This window comes from Macaca thibetana, chromosome X (genome assembly GCF_024542745.1).
Source record: "Macaca thibetana thibetana isolate TM-01 chromosome X, ASM2454274v1, whole genome shotgun sequence".
NCBI classification, from domain to species: domain Eukaryota; kingdom Metazoa; phylum Chordata; class Mammalia; order Primates; family Cercopithecidae; genus Macaca; species Macaca thibetana.
This window is the reverse complement of record NC_065598.1, coordinates 68727659-68744217: the sequence shown is the minus strand read 5'-3', so window position 1 is coordinate 68744217 and position 16559 is coordinate 68727659.

Below are 16559 nucleotides of genomic sequence, written 5' to 3'. Positions count from 1 at the left end.
ATCATGTCAGGTTTGCTTGCCAGTCTCAGGAAGATGTGCCCCTGCTTCATGGGGTCTACTGTCACACACCTTTTCCTCAATCCAGTCCCTCCCGTCTCAGTGTCAATTATCCTGCCTTGTGATTTCAACCTTCTCTCAACCTGCTCTCTTGTTCCTGTTACCCTGTAAAGCATGTCTTCCTGCTAAAAATGAAAACCTCCCTTGCCACATATAGCAGGGCTTTTCAGCTTACTGTTAACGTTTGGCGCTACATAATTTGTGGGCAGCTGTCCTGTTCATTGTGTGATGTTTAACAATATTCCTATCCTCTATCCACTAGATATCCGCCCCCCACCCCCTGAGTCATAATACAAAAATTACTTCAGACATTGCCAAATGCCCTCTGGGAAGCGAAGTTGCCCTATGTTGAGAGGTACTCCCTTGTAAATGCTGTATCTCACATCACCTTCATTTAGCACCTTGCATTTAACTTGCTGTAGACCACTGAGGCTTAATCATCCCACCATCACAGGTTTTAGAAAATCAGTTGCGTTTTGGACATCTTTAAGATAAAATAAACATGTAAAGTCACTTGGCATATTTAGCTGGGAATGTTAAATGGTCCCTGTTTCCCAGGCATAATGGTTTAGCAGTGGATAAGAGGCTTGCAGAGGCACTGTGGCTTAGGGCAGTGTCTCTACCCTGGCAGCATCCTGGGCTTTGAGTCAGCAGACTACTTGGTCTTGCCAGAGAAAATCAGCTAAAGGAGGCACGCCCAGGGTTCCTGAAGCCCAGATTTGGTCCTGTAGGGCTTCTCTGCCATTCATATTGCAGATGCCAAAGCATGACTGGCTGGGGTCCCATTAACTTTTTTAAGAGACAGGGTTTTGCTCTGTCACCCAGGCTGGAGTGCAATGGTTCAGTCATAGCTCATTGCAGCCTCAAACTCCTGGGCTCAAGAGATCCTCCAGCTGCAGCCTCCTGAGTAACTGGGACTATAGGCACGCACCGTGACGCCAAGTTAATTTGTTTCTGTAGGGAAGGTCTTGCTACATTGGGCAGGCCAGTCTTGAATTCCTGGGCTCAAGTGGTCCTCCCACCCTGGCCTCCCAAAGTGCTGGGATTACAGGTGTGAGCCACTGTACCTGGGCCAGAAAAGGAATTTCTGCAGGGACTGGGCGCAGCTGAATCAGGGATGGGAAAGGTGTGTAAGTGGGCTTGCCAGATATCTTGCTTTAAGAATGGTTCTCAGGCCAGGCGCGGTGGCTCAAGCCTGTAATCCCAGCACTTTGGGAGGCCGAGACGGGCGGATCACGAGGTCAGGAGATCGAGACCATCCTGGCTAACACGGTGAAACCCCATCTTTACTAAAAATACAAAAAACTAGCCGGGCGAGGTGGCGGGCGCCTGTAGTCCCAGCTACTCGGGAGGCTGAGGCAGGAGAATGGCGTAAACCTGGGAGGCGGAGCTTGCAGTGAGCTGAGATCCGGCCACTGCACTCCAGCCTGGGCGACAGAGCAAGACTCCGTCTAGAAAAAAAAAAAAAAAAAAAATGGTTCTCTTGCTGAGAATGGAGCTCATCCTGGTGGCCAGTTGTGATGAGAGGCTAGGTCAGAAGTAACCTTATGGTGCCCTTCAGAAACAGGCAGGTGAGGCCGGGTGTGGTGACTCACACCTATAATCCCAGCACTTTGAGAGGCCAAAGCAGGTGGATCGATTGAGCCCAGGAGTTTGAAACTAGCCTGTGTAACATGGCAAAACCCTGTCTACCAAACATTGGCTGGGCGTGGTGTCATGCATCTTTGGTCCCAGCTATTTAGGAGGCTGAGGTGGGAAGATCACTGGAGCCTGGGGAATGGAGGTTGTAGTGAGCAATGATTGTGCTATTGTACTCCAGCCTGGATGACAGAGTAAGACCCTGTCTTAAAAAGAACAGGCAGGTGAGACTATGAAAGGCCAGAGGGCAGGACTCCAGCCAGCAACCTGGATGCAGGATCCTGAATGCTGGTAGGCTGGCTCTTGGTGCTACGCTACTCAACACATCCTTGGCTACACTTTGCTTCTTTCTAGGTACTAAAGTCTCTGCTCAGCAGATGATAGAAATGTGAATTTTAGCTAAGGGACCAAAGCAAATAGGGAAAATGAGAAGCCTCAGAGTTCCTTTCACATATACCATGGTTTCCTAGAGCTAATTGGTGAACCAGTTAGCACAACTGGAGAATTGGTATATTCAGCTGTGGTCTCATAGGGGTTTTGTTTAATTTTTATTTTTGGAGACAGGATCTCACTTTGTCACCCAGGCTGGAGTGCAGTGGCAGGATATCATGACTCACTGCAGCCTTGACGTCTCAGGCTCAAGTGATCCTCCCACCTCAGCTCCCTGAGTAGGTGGGACTACAGGAGCACACCACCATGCCTGGCTAATTTTTTTTTTTTTTTTTTTTTTTTTGGTAGAGATGTGGGGGTCTTGCTATGTTGCCCAGGCTGGTCTCAAATTCCTGGGCTCGAGTGATCCTCTCAAAGTTGCTGGGATTACAAGCGAGAACCATTGCGCCTAGTCGGGAGGTTTCTTTTCAAAATTTTAAACTTGTGGTTTTTTATTTATTTGTTAAACTAGCACAGGGATTTTTGTTTTGTTTTGTTTATTTTGAGACAGTGTCGCTCTTATTGCCCAGGCTGGCGTGCAATGGCATGATCTCAGCTCACCACAACCTCCGCCTCCCGGGTTCAAGCGTTTCTCCTGCCTCAGCCTCCTGAGTAGCTGGAATTACAGGCATGTGCCACCATGCCCGGCTAATTTTGTATTTTTAGCAAAGACAGGGTTTCTCCATGTTGGTCAGACTGTTGAACTCCTGACCTCAGGTGATCTGCCCACCTTGGCCTTCCAAAGTGCTGGGATTACAGGCATGAGCCACGGCACCCGGCCAGGATTCTATTTATTTTTCTTCCCCCCCCCCAACTAGCAACTTGGAAGATTTCCATTCTAATACCAGGCAGGTGGACTTAGCCCAAGGGCCCTGAATCATCTAAATGAGCTACAAATTTCCAAATAAAATGGTTTGTGTCTTTGTAAGGCTTTTAAAGCCTTCCAATTTGCTTCATATTCTTAGAGCTGAAGGAAACCTTTGAGATCATCTCAGCAGTGAGCCAAACAAGTCCTGAGATGAAACAGACTGAAGCCAGCAGAACTTAACCAGGTTTAGTTTACATCCCTGTGCCTCCAGCCAGGCTAGGCCTCACATCTGAGTCAGAGCAGCACAAGGCAGCACAGCTTTGAATAAGAATAACAAACAGCTAGGACATATAGAATAGTTTGCAAAGCCATTTTGATTTTTTGATACCCAAATCCTGTATTCTTTTCCCTAAACCAGATGGAGAAGAGTGATACCTCCCTCCGGCCTGTCAGTCTGTGTATAGTGTCCCCATCAAACTCCAGCCAAAAGCTTTGGACACATCCTTGATTCATGTCCTTTTATCAGAAAATCCTGGTGACTCTACCTTCAAAATATGTCCAGAATCCATATTTAGTGATACTTAGAAATAATTGCTCAGTTTTGCACAATCATACAGCTTTTTATGGAGTCCTTATCTTTGAGGATACATAGTGAAGGATTTGCAGAAGAAATGACGAGCAATCTGAAATTTGCTTCAAGTCTGGGTGCAGTGGTTCATGCCTGTAATCCCAGCTCTTTAGGAGGCCAAGATGGGAAGATCATTGAGGCCAGGAATTCAAGACCAGACTGGGCAATGTAGAGAGACACACTACCACCTCTACAAAAATTTTAAAAATTAGCTGAGCGTGGTGGTTCTTAACTGTAATTGAAGCTATTTGGGAGGCTGAGGTGAGAGGATAGCTTGAGCCCAGGAATTTGAGACTACAGTGAACTATGACTGCAACTGCACTCCAGCCTGGGTAACAGAACAAGACCCTGACTCAAATAAATAAAAATGACCATGTATTGATAATGTTGAAGGTGAACGATGGGTAGAGGGGATTCATTACTCTCTTCTGTATATCTTTGAGATTTTTCATAATAAACATATAAAGGAACAAATAGCACAATGTATGCCCTCCTCCCAGATAATATCAGACCACTTATAACCTGCCCAACCTGGTATGAACCACCAACAACTCTTGCCTGCACACTAGATTATAGATAGCACCAGCCCATAACAGGTCTCTTGGCTTCCATTCTTGACCCCTCCAGTCTCAACTCAGCTGCCGAATGGGATCCTGTTTAAGATAGATCAGGTCACTCCTCACTCATGCTCCTAAATAAGCTCCCATCTATCTCAACTCAGACTAAAAGCCACAGCCATAAGAACCTGCGAGGCCCTCACAGTCTGGCTTCTCACCTCATCTACCTGTTCCCCGAGTCAATCTGTTCAGCCACACTGGCCTCCTTGATGTTTCTTGAACACAAGAGGCATTCTGCCTCAGTACTTTGCACTGATTCTTATTGTAGTTTATATTATGAACATTCTCAAATACACAGGAGAGTTGAGACAGCAGTATAGTGATTACCTATATGGACGCCACCTGGGTTCAATAATGGCTAAGATTTTGCCATATTTGCTTTATTTTCATGCCTGTATATGTACACAAACATCTATTTTTCTGAACACTTCGAAAGTAAATTGCAGCCAGGCACGGATGGCTCACGCCTGAAATCCCAGCAATTTGGGAAGCCAAGGTGGGAGGATCTCTTGAGCCCAGGAGTTCAAGACCAGCCTGGGCAACATAGGGAGACCCACCAACTCTAAGAAATACAAAAAAATTAGCTGGGTGTGATAGCACTGGCCTCTAGGTACAGCTACACAGGAGGCTGAGGTGGGAGGATCACTTCAGCCCAGAAGGTGAAGGTTGCAGTAAGCTAAGATGCCACTGCATCCCCAGCCTGGTTGATAGAGTGAGACCGTCTCAAAATGTTTTGAGATGAAGTTTCGCTCCTGTTTCCCAGGCTGGAGTGCAATGGCGCAATCTCTGCTCACTGCAACCTCCGCCTCCCGGGTTGAAGCGATTCTCCCGCCTCGGCCTCCTGAGTAGCTGGGATTGCAGGTGTGAGCCACTACGCCTGGCTAATTTTTGTATTTTTGTAGAGATGGTTTCACCATGTTGGCCAGGCTGGTCTCGAACTCCTTACCTCAGGTGATCCGCCCTTCTCGTTCTCCTGAAGTGCTCTGATTACAGGCATGAGCCACCGCTCCTGGCCTCAAAATTTTTTTTAAAAAAGAAAGGGGTGGCTGGGTGCAGTGTCTCACACCTGTAATCCCAGCACTTTGGGAGGCCAAGGCGGGCAGATTGCGAGGACAGGAGTTTGAAACCAGCCTGGCCAACGTGGTGAAACCCCGTCTCCACTAAAAATAAGAAAATTAGCCGGGTGTGGTGGCGGGCGACTGTAATCCCAGCTACTCAGAAGACTGAGGCAAGAGAATCGCTTGAACCTGGGAGGTGGAGGGTGCAGTGAGCCGAGATTGTGCCACCGCACTCCAGCCTGGGGGACAGCAAGACTGCATCTCCTGGGGAAAAAAAAGGAGGGGAGTTGGGGGGGCACGTGTTCTCAGGACCTCCTGAGGGCTGTGTCACGGAAAAATCAAAAAGGTGTTTTAAAGTACATTACAGGCCGGGCGCGGTGGCTCAAGCCTGTAATCCCAGCACTTTGGGAGGCCGAGACGGGCGGATCACGAGGTCAGGAGATCGAGACCATCCTGCCTAACACGGTGAAACCCCGTCTCTACTAAAAATTACAAAAAACTAGCCGGGCGAGGTGGCGGGTGCCTGTAGTCCCAGCTACTCGGGAGGCTGAGGCAGGAGAATGGCGTGAACCCGGGAGGCGGAGCTTGCAGTGAGCCGAGATCCGGCCACTGCACTCCAGCCTGGGTGACAGAGCAAGACTCCGTCTCAAAAAAAAAAAAAAAGTACATTGCAGACATGACCTCAGGTTCCTGGTACCAAAAGGTGGCAAGTGCCGGGTCTGAGGGACTCCACCCAAGGAGTTAATTCCCGTGCTCCCTTGAACATAAACTGGATATCCAAGAGTGATGCTGTCTTTTCAGGTACGACTTTCTCTCCCGAATCGGAAATCCACTCATCTGTTCCAGGTTGTTTAGCCTGGAAAATTCCCCAAACACAAACATCAATTTTAAAGCCCAAAGGGTCTGGGCACGGGGGCTCACAACTGTAATCCCAGCACTTTGGAAGGTGGGCGGATCACCTGAAGTCGGGAGTTGGAGACCAGCGTGGCCAACATGGCAAAACCCCATCTCTACTAAAAATACAAAAATTAGCCGGGCGTGGTGGCTGGCACCTGTGGTCCCAGCTACTCGGGAGGCTGAGGCACAAGAATCGCTTGAACCCAGGAGGCGGAGGTTGCAGTGAGCCAAGATCGTGTCACTGTACTCCAGCCTGGGTGACACAAAGCAAGACTCTGTCTCAAAAATAAATAAATTACTATTAAATTTAAAAATACTCCATTGTGAAGTCCATGTAGCCAGTTGATTCTCACAGAATGCTTCTATTGACTTTTGCCAAACTTTCATATCCATAGCCAACCTATGGTTATGGTTGCAATTGACAAAAGAATGTTAGCTCCCATGAGAGTATTGGTTGATATTTTTGTTTGCATTAACAAATAAGACAAAAGTGAAACAATAAAGACATATATGTTGGAACTTCAACTCACCTGTCGATGTAAGCAGCTTTTTTGCTGACTTGGAGAATAGTTCTTGAATACTGAAAGAATATTTCCTTAATTTTTAACTTTTTTTTAATTTTTAGAGACAGGGTCTCTATTGCCCAGGCAGGAGTGCACCCTGCTACTCACAGGCACAATCACAGCACCCTGCAGCCTTGAACTCCTGGGCTCAAGTGATCCCCCTGGCACTACAGGCACATGCCATCACCCTTGGCAATTTTTTTGTACAATTCACAATGTAATGGCTACAGTGACAGCACATTTCTAAGTTTAACCTGCGTTTTTAAACATTTTCTCCATCACTTAACTAGACAATCACCAAAACAATTAACCAAGTTCTGATTTGTAGTGTTTGCCAATTTCCATGGCTGATTTGAGGCTACCAACATGTCACTGAACAAGGAGTTGGGAGGAGATGCACGTAGCACACCATTACATAGCATTTCTACCATGCAGATACAACAGGTGTGAATAACTTCAAGGGCATCATAGAGAATAGTAAAATGTAGTAAAATAATTAGGAAGTGATGAGATTTTAGTATTTATTACCTTTTTTTTTTTTTTTTTTTGACAGTCTCACTCTGTCAAAACATATATATATGTTTTTTGTGGGTTTTTTGAATTTTTTGGCTGGGCATGGTGGCTTATCCCTGTAATTCCAGCACTTTGGAAAGGCCATGGCAGGAGGACTGCTTGAGCCCTGGAGTTCGAAACCAGCCTGGGTAAGATGGCAGGACACCACCTGTACAAAAAAAAAATTTTTTTTGCTGGGCACGGTGGCTCAAGCCTGTAATCCCAGCACTTTGGGAGGCTGAGATGGGCGGATCACCAGGTCAGGAGATCAAGACTATCCTAGCTAACACGGTGAAACCCCGTCTCTACTAAAAAATGCAAAAAACTAGCCGGGCGAGGTGGTGGGCATCTATAGTCCCAGCTACTTGGGAGGCTGAGGCAGGAGAACGGCGTAAACCCGGGAGGCGGAGCTTGCAGTGAGCCGAGACCGCACCACTGCACTCCAGCCTGAGCAACAGAGCGAGACTCCGTCTCAAAAAAAAAAAAAAAAAAAAAAAATTTTTTTTTTTTTTCTTGAGACAAGGTCTCACAGCACTGATTTTGGCTCACTGCAGCCTGGGCCTCCTGGGCTCAAGCAATCCTCCCACCTCAGTCTCCTGAGTAGCTGGGACTACAGGCGCACGCCACCATGCCCAGCTAATTTTTTTTTTGTATTTTTTGTGGAGACAAGGGTTTTGCCATGTTGTGCAGGCTGGTCTCAAACTCCTGAGTTCAAGCAATCTACCCACCTCGGGCTCCCAAAATGTTGGGATTACAGGCATGTAACACCGCACCCTGCCAAAATGTTTTTTAAAAATTAGCCAGGCAAGGTGGTATGTGCCTGTATTCCCAGCTATTTGGGAGGCTAAGGAAGGAGGATCCCTTGATTTCAGGAGTTCAGGGTGGCAGTGAGCTATGATTGCACCACTGCACTCCAGCCTGGGTGACAAAGCAAGACCCTGTCTCTAAAAGCAAAACAACAAAATAAGAGAGGATTGTGCTATGTTGCCCAGGCTGGTCTTGAACTCCTAGCCTCAAGTGTTTCTCTTGCATCAGCCTTCTGAGTAGCTGTGATTACAGCCTGAGACACCATGCCTGGCAAAAATATTTTTAATATTGATATGTTTTTTTTCATTTTTAATGAATGCTGAGAAAATTCCTGAAGACTTAACAATTGGCCCTTGGGAGCTGGTAGGAGCTGGTTCCAGCTGGTATGAGACCCAGCAGGCTACCCTGATTCTGGCAAGTGTGCCACCTCAGTACTCCTCACATGGGCACTCCTCCATTCCTTCTGCTACCTCTGCCGTGGGCTACTTTCTGTGCACCTAGCCTAGTCCCTCTTCTGCAGGCTGCTGCCCACTCCGTAGAGCTCAGCTTGACATATGTCACTTTCTCTTCAAACCCTCTTGTTCAAAATCACTGCCTGTAGAATCAAGTTCAGATTCCTTGGGCTGTCCTTGCAAGGCCTCCCCAGTGTGGTGCTCAGCTATTTTTTCAATAGAAAGACAACAGTAGCTTGCAATCCCAAGTCTCTGTTTACCACCACGACTTCTTTCTTGGGCATCAGGCCCACACAGCCACCTGCTCCCTGGGTGTCTCCTGTTGGATGGTCTCCTGATTTTCTTGTAGGGCCTCAAATTCACCCTGTTCCCTTTTCAGACTCTTTGGACACCGTTTCTTCTCACAGGAACATTTTTCTTCCACTCTGCAACCCTACTAGTCCCTGCTCCACTAACTTTTTTCTGGCGGACTGTCATCCATCCTTCAGGTCTCAACTGAAACGTTGCTTCCCCTGGGAAACCTCTGGGAAAGTGAGGGACCTCATGCACACCATTTCTCTCTTCTTCTCATCGTAGAATTTGCCACATTGTATTAAAATTGTCTATTTGTCTGTCTCCCCCAGGAGATTGTGAGGTGCATAAGGCTCATCTTGTTCACCACTCTATCCCCAGCACCTAGCCTGTTCACTGGCACACTGTGGGTGCTGAACAAATGAACAAATTAATGAGGTACATCCAGCAGTTCCCCTACAAACCCGCCCCCACATCTGTCTGGTTTCCTTGCTGTTCCCCTAGCACACCCTGTACTTTCTCTCTTCTGAAAACAAAAACAAAAATCCATAGTTTTTGTTTGTGCTTAAGGGGACAAAGTCAGAAAATGTCACCTTCTGAAATTGGAACTAATAGAATCAACACTGAATAGATGAGATCAGCCATCTGCAAAATAATCCACTTTAAGGGTTGGTTTGTAAATATGATACCAATGAGATGAGGGTGCTTCTCAGGTCTCTATGGTGACCAGCATGTTGCTGCAGGCTGGGAATCTGCCAAACATAAAGAAAGTGATAATGTCAATCAATTGTAACCTGATTGCTAGAGATAATGCTGTATAAACAGGAGGGCCCTTGTCTGCATGGGGTCTTGACAAGAGTTGAGCCAAAGAGCAATAAATTTATTGTGTCTGATCATCATTAAGTGCTACATGCAGCCCTTTGCAGTTTACAAAGCTCCTCCTTGCAGTGAATTTCCATGACCCTGAAAAATTGGGCTTATTTGCCATCTTACTGGTGAAGAAAAATGTCCACACCTTCACTAAGCCCGCAGGAAGTGAGAAGGTTATGAACTCAAGGACAGAAATACTTCTAGGGCAGACACAGCAGCTTTTGGCTTTGAAGAGGTTTGGCTTGGGGCCTCAGACCCCCTTGAAGGGGGACAGGTTGTCATGGGGTGGGGCACTGAATGCTGCCAGTTTGATCTCTTGTTCATTCAGCAAACATTTATTGAACCACAACCATGTGCCCAGCAGAGCACTAAGAGCTTGGAATACAGTGGTAAGACGTAGAGCTCTTTGTCAAACTGACGACCTAAGTCCAGGGCTGTGACAAGTAAACAATCACAAATATGTTGTGATGGGTGGTCTGAGAAGGGAAGCACGAGGTGCTCTTGGAGGCCCATAGAAAGGACACCTACACGGGTCTAGGGGGAGGGTCTCGGAAGGCTTCACAGAGGAATTGGTGCCTTAGGCTGACTTAAGCATCTGAAGGGACTTAGAGAGACAAAAGGGAGCTGGAGGAATCAGAGGTTGGGGAGAGAAGGACTTTCCAGGAAGAGATGGCAGAAAATGAGAAAACTTGGGAGTGAGGGTGTATGACAAGTAGAGGCAAGGGAAGAGGGGTGAGGGGGAGTTGTAAGAGGAGAGGCTGGAGAAATCATCACAAAATCCAAATTAATATCATCATAACCTCACAGTAATAACTTACAATATAACAAATCCATCATATTAATCACAATTAGTAATCATTAGTTGATTAAATCAATACTAAATCATATTACTGGTACTGACAACTTTATAATAACCAGGTCTAATTGGCAGCAAGTGGTTAAAGTGCTTACGTGCAGGGCACCAAGTTGAGCAGGTTACACACCCTCTCTCGTCTCTCACCCTAACAACAGTCGTACCAGGGAGGTACTGTTCTCCCACTTTACAAATGAGAAAGTTGAAGATTCAAGATGTTAAAAAGGATACCAAAAGTCACATTCGCTATGAAATGGCTGGCCTGGCATTAGAATTGAGGTTTATAGGGACTCCAGAACCCATCCTGTAAAATGATTTGCGTAATAGCACTAGGTCTCATTACACATGTACAAAAATTTGGACTTAATCCAAACAGAAAGTCATCCATGAGTTCTGGACAGGGGGGTCGATACCCAGATTTTGCTTTTTTTAAAATTTTTTTGAGATGGAGTCTCCCTCTGTCACCTGGGCTGGAGTGCAATAGCACGTCTTGGCTCACTGCAACTTCCGCCTCCCGGGTTCAAGGAATTCTCCCTGCCTCAGCCTCCCGAGTAGCTGGGATTGCAGGTGCCTGCCACCACGCCTGGCTGATTTTTTTATTTTTAGTAGAGACAGAGTTTCACCATGTTCAGGCTAGTCTCGAACTCCTGACCTCAGGTGATCCACAAAGTGTTGGGATTACAGGCATGAGCCACCGTGCCCGGCTAAATTTTGCTTTAAAAAGCTCTCTCTGGCTGCCCAGTGAAAGCAGCTGGTGGAAGCAGAGAATAGAGGCAGAGAGGGCCACGGAAGGCTTTTGCCTTTTACCTCATCTCTCAGGTAGTGTGGCTTGGCCTAGGGAGATAGCCGTGGGGACAGAAAGAAGGGATTGGCTTCATGCAATTTGTAGGGGGTAAAATTGACAGGCCTTGGTGACTGATGGGATGTGGAGAGTGACAGCAAGGAAAACTTGAGAATGACTGCCTGAGTTCTGGCTTAAGCAAATGGATGAGTAGGTGGCAGAGCCATTTGTAGAAAAGAACATGAAAAGAGGAAGAGGTCCGGGAAAAGACACCCACTGAGTTCACACTGCAGGTGGAGGGCGAGGTACACACGTGGGAGACACTAAGGAGGAGGGCCTTGGGAAGCAGTTGGAGAGATGGTTCTCAACCTCAGAGGAGAGGTTCGGACTAGGCATCAGGATAAAGAAGGTAACTGGAGCCCTGGAGGGATGAGGTCTCTCAGGCGTGCCATGCCCCCGAGTGAGAAAGGGAAGGGCTGAGGATACTCTGATGCACACCGCTATTTGAGGGAGGACAGAGTGAAAGGGTCTGCAAAGAGCCTGCTTGCCCCCATAGGAGAAGATAGCTGGCAGGCCTAAGGGAGAGTTGAGACTTCAGTTCCTTGAACTGAAAGGACCTTTAGAAAACATTTGATTAAAACATCTCATTTATAGATGCCTCCCCTCAGAAGGACACAGGGCGGCACCACTGCCAATTTGAGCACTCTTGTATCTTGCAGCTAGGATGAAGACTTGGGGCTGGGTCTCTAGCTGTGAGGAGAGCTACCCAAACAACCAATCCCACTCTCTTAACCCAGCTCAGCCCCTTTGGAATACAAGGCTCTTATCTGTGTAGCAATGGTTTGATCTAACTGTTGAAGAGACACTACAGCATAGCGGTTAAGGATACGGCCTCTGGGCCAGGCGCAGTGGCTCATGCATGTAATCCCAGTACTTTTGGAGGCCGAGGCGGGCGGATCACTTCAGGTCAAGAGTTCAAGACCAGCCTGGCCAATATGGTGAAACCCCATCTATACTAAAAAAAAAAAAAAAAAAGCCAGGTGTGATGGTGAGCACCTGTAATCCCAGCTACTCAGGAGGCTGAGGCAGGAGAATGGCTTGAACCCAGGAAGCGGAGGTTGCGGTGAGCCAAGATTGCACCACTGCATTCCAGCCTGGGCAATAGAGCGAGACTCCATCTCAAAACAAACAAACAAACAAAAAGGATATGGCCTCTGTGCCAGAGTACCTGTGTTCAAAACCCCCCACCAACATTCACTAGCTGTGATAGTGGGCAAGTCAATTCACCCCCCTGATTCTCAGCTTTCCCATCTGTTAAAGGGGATAATAATTGTACCAACTTCATAGGGTTTGTTGTGAGGATAAACTGTATTAGAACACTCCCTGGCAACTATTAATAGTAAACTCTAGGCCAGGCGCAGTGGCTCATGCCTGTAATCCCAGCACTTTGGGAGGCTGAGGCGGGTGGATCACCTGAGGTGAGGAGTTCGAGACCAGTCTGACCAACATGGTGAAACCCCGCCTCTACTAAAAATATAAAAAATTAGCCTGGCGTGGTGGGCACCTGTAATTCCAGCTACTTGGGAGGCTGAGGCAGGAGAATCACTTGAACCTGGGAGGCAGAGGTTGCAGTGAGCCGAGATCCTGCCATTGCACTCCAATCTGGGCAACAAGAGCGAAACTCCGTCTCAAAAAAAAAAACAAAAACTAGTAAACTCTATTGAGTGTTAGCTGATCCTGGCCAACAAGAATGTTGTTTCCAATTACAGTTTCCAAGTCCATATTCTCTGGGGCCTAACTGCTCACTAAAAATGCTTAGGGCATTTATAAAGCGGGATGACAACAAAAGTGTTTTGGAAAATAATATGATAATTGAGATTTCAAACAACTCAGTCAAAGTAGTCATCACAAGAAAAAGCAGACCTTGGTTAGACTTTCTTTCCCTTTTGTAAAAACATTATTTTTTATTTTCTGGCAGGAACTTATAGAGCATTTCTTACCCTCTACAGTTTGGTATAATTTTTATTTTGAATCACATAATGATAATGGGAGTATTGAGTAGGGGGTGCAGGGGACAAAGTAAAACCCAAATGTTTTAGAGCCCCTAAGTCTTAGTCTCGGATAATCCCATTTGAGCCTTGCATCAAGCCTGTGATGGAGGTATCATTTACATCCTTCTTCGCAGAGGTGGAAAATGAGACTCAGAGAGGTCAAGAACCTGGTCCAAGTTCACACAACTAATAGGGATGAGCTGGATGGGAACCCAGGCAGTCTGATGTCAGAGTCTGTCAGAGTCTCTCGTGAGGTGAGGGGTTAGTGTTTGTGGTTCTGGAGGCGGGGTAGGGTTTCCTCAGTGTGGGCCTAACAGTCCCATATAAGGGGGATTCATGCTTTTGTACAAGGAGTAAGAGAGTAAGGGTGCCCCTGGTGGCAGGCCCTTGGCTGGGGGTGATTCAGGCCAGAATGCAAAGATGGTTCGCGAGGCCTTTTGGAGAGTCTCTTCCTTGGGGGCCATATGTTTGCAATCAGTGTGTGTGTGGCTGTGGGGGAAGGCCTGTTCTGGCCAGTGGCCAAGCCAGGTGTTTGCTGTGTGATTCACACAAACAAACCTCAGTAACTCCTCGGCGCGCTGGGAATTTTGTGTGCCATAGTTATGACCTGCTTCATCCCGTAACTCAGAAGGTTTCAAAGGTCCTCTGGGCCGGGACTGGTCCAAGGCAGAGCTGGGGAGGCGGAAGGTGGACCTCTCATCCCCTTACGCCTCCCTGTTGGGGTCCCTTTCCTTACACAGGACTTTCTTTCCATCACACAGTCCACATTCTCCACACCCTGTCCTCCTGCAGCCTTCCCCAACCCCGAGACTTCCACTAAGGCCTGCCTGGCCATTGGCTTCATTTCCTGCTACCTGTTGTGAAGGATGAGCCCTGTGCACCTCTTTTCTGCCTAACAGAGCCCCACTCATCCTCCCCAGCTGCCTCCAACCTCAGCTCCGCTACAAGGCTTTTCCAGCTTCCTCAGAAAAGGAAGGTCAAGGGAGCAGCAAGTGCTCAGGAAGCACCTAGTCTGTGCCAGCTGTGGAACTGAGGTTTTACATAATCACTTCATTAAATCTTCACGACAGCCCCATGCACTCCTACAGAAGAGGAATCTCGGGTTCAGAAATGGCAAGCAACTTGCCCAAGGTCACAGAGCTAAGAAGGGCAGGGGTGTAGCCCAACTTAACTCCCGAATCCCTGTGAACTTGAACTGTCCATTTCACACCACACTGCCTGCCTCAAGACACCTTCCTCCTTGATCATCTTCAACTCCTTTTGTTTTCCATCCCACCCCATGTCCAGTCCATCAGCAAATACTCTTGGCTCCACCTTCAAAATATATCCAGAATCCACCACTTATCATCATCTCCATAGCTGCCACCCTGGTCTAAGTTCCAATCAGCTTTCATCTGGATTACAGCAATGGCACTCTAACTGCTCCTTTGCTCCTAACAGTGCTCCTAATGACTTTGCCCCTGCCCCTCACGCCCTTCCATGCACACAGTCTATTCACCACACAGAAGCCAGAGGGATTCTGTTACAACACAAGTCAAATCATGTCACTTTTCTTTTCTTTTGAGACGGAGTCTCGCTCTGTCACCCAGGCTGGAGTGCAGTGGCACCATCTCGGCTCACTGCAACCTCCGCCTCCTAGGTTCAAGCCATTCTCCTGCCTCAGCCTTCAGAGTAGCTGGGATTACAGACGCCCGCCACCTCGCCCGGCTAGTTTTTTGTATTTTTAGTAGAGACGGGGTTTCACGGTTTTAGCCAGCATGGTCTCGATCTCCTGACCTCGTGATCCACCCACCTCGGCCTCCCAAATTGCTGGGATTACAGGCATGAGCCACAGCGCCCAGCTATCATGTCACTTCTCCCTCAAAGTCCTTTAATGGCTCTTGTTACATTTGTAGTCTAAGTCTTTAATGTCAGCCTATATAGCCTAGATGATCTGTTCCCAGCTCTTTCCTATTCTCTCCCTTGCTCTGTTCCAGCTACCCTGGACTCATTGCTATTCTTCCAACATGCTAGAGCCTGAGGGCCTTTGTACCTACTGTTTCTTCTGCCTGGAACATTCTTAGAAGTCTGCATGGCTTGCTGCCTCACTTGTTTCAGGTCTTCATTCAAAACATACCTTCTCAGTGAAACTCTCCCCATCATCCTGTTTCAATTTGCAACACCTGCTCCACCAACACTTGTTATTCCTGCTCTCCTGTTTTTTTTTTTTTTCTTCTCCCTTGTAACTGTGATGGTTAATTTTATGTGTCAACTTGACTAGACTGTGGGGTTTTCAGATATTTGATTCACCATGATTTCTGGGTGGGTCGTGAGAGTGTTTCTGGTTGAGATTCACATTTGAATTGGTAAACTGAGTAAAGCAGGGTGCCCTCGGGCCTCATCCAATTCGTTGAAGGCCTGAATACAATAAAAGGCTGAGTAAGGAAGAATTCTTTCTCTCTGCCGACTTTGAGCTGGGACATCCATCTTCAAATTGGAATTATACCTTGGCTCTCCTGGGTCTCCAGCCTGCCAACTGCAGAACTTGTTCTCAGCCTGCATAATCATGTGAGCCGATTCCTTATAGTAAATATGTACATGTATGTTACATATGTGTATAAATCTAGAGATCCTGTTTGTTCCATTTCTCTGGAACACACCAACTAACAGTACTTTGGCTATTTTTTAAAAATGTGTTGTCTGCCTCTACGCTAAGGTAAACTTCATGACGGCAAGGATTTTTGTGTGTTTTGTTCTCCGGTTTTCCCTCAACACAATGCCTGACATATAGTAGGTGTTTAATAAGTATTGGTTGAATGAATCATAGCCCCTTATGTTTGACTTTCCCAGGAGTCTGTGAGCCACTTCACTACAAGAACTTGGAGTCCTCGCCTTTGCATTCCCGGTGCCCAGCAAAGTGCCCACCTCCAAAGGTGCCCAGTAAATATCGAACAAAATGCCTTCATATGATCCATCCAGAAGAACGTTGGAGTTTCTAGAACCAAATTAGGAGGACTGAGCCTTCTTCAGTCCCTAATTCAGGGGCACCACCTCTCTGCTTTCCCCCACCTCTCCCTGAAACCCCAGTCTTGCCTGGCTGTTTATCTGCTGTGCCCGGCCTCCTTCCCTGCCTCTCAGAGTCCTCTCTCCCTTCCCCCATCCGCCCCCCTGCTCGCCCGCCTGAGTACAGGCTATTATCTGGGGGTGGTAATTATTGCGAGTAAATTG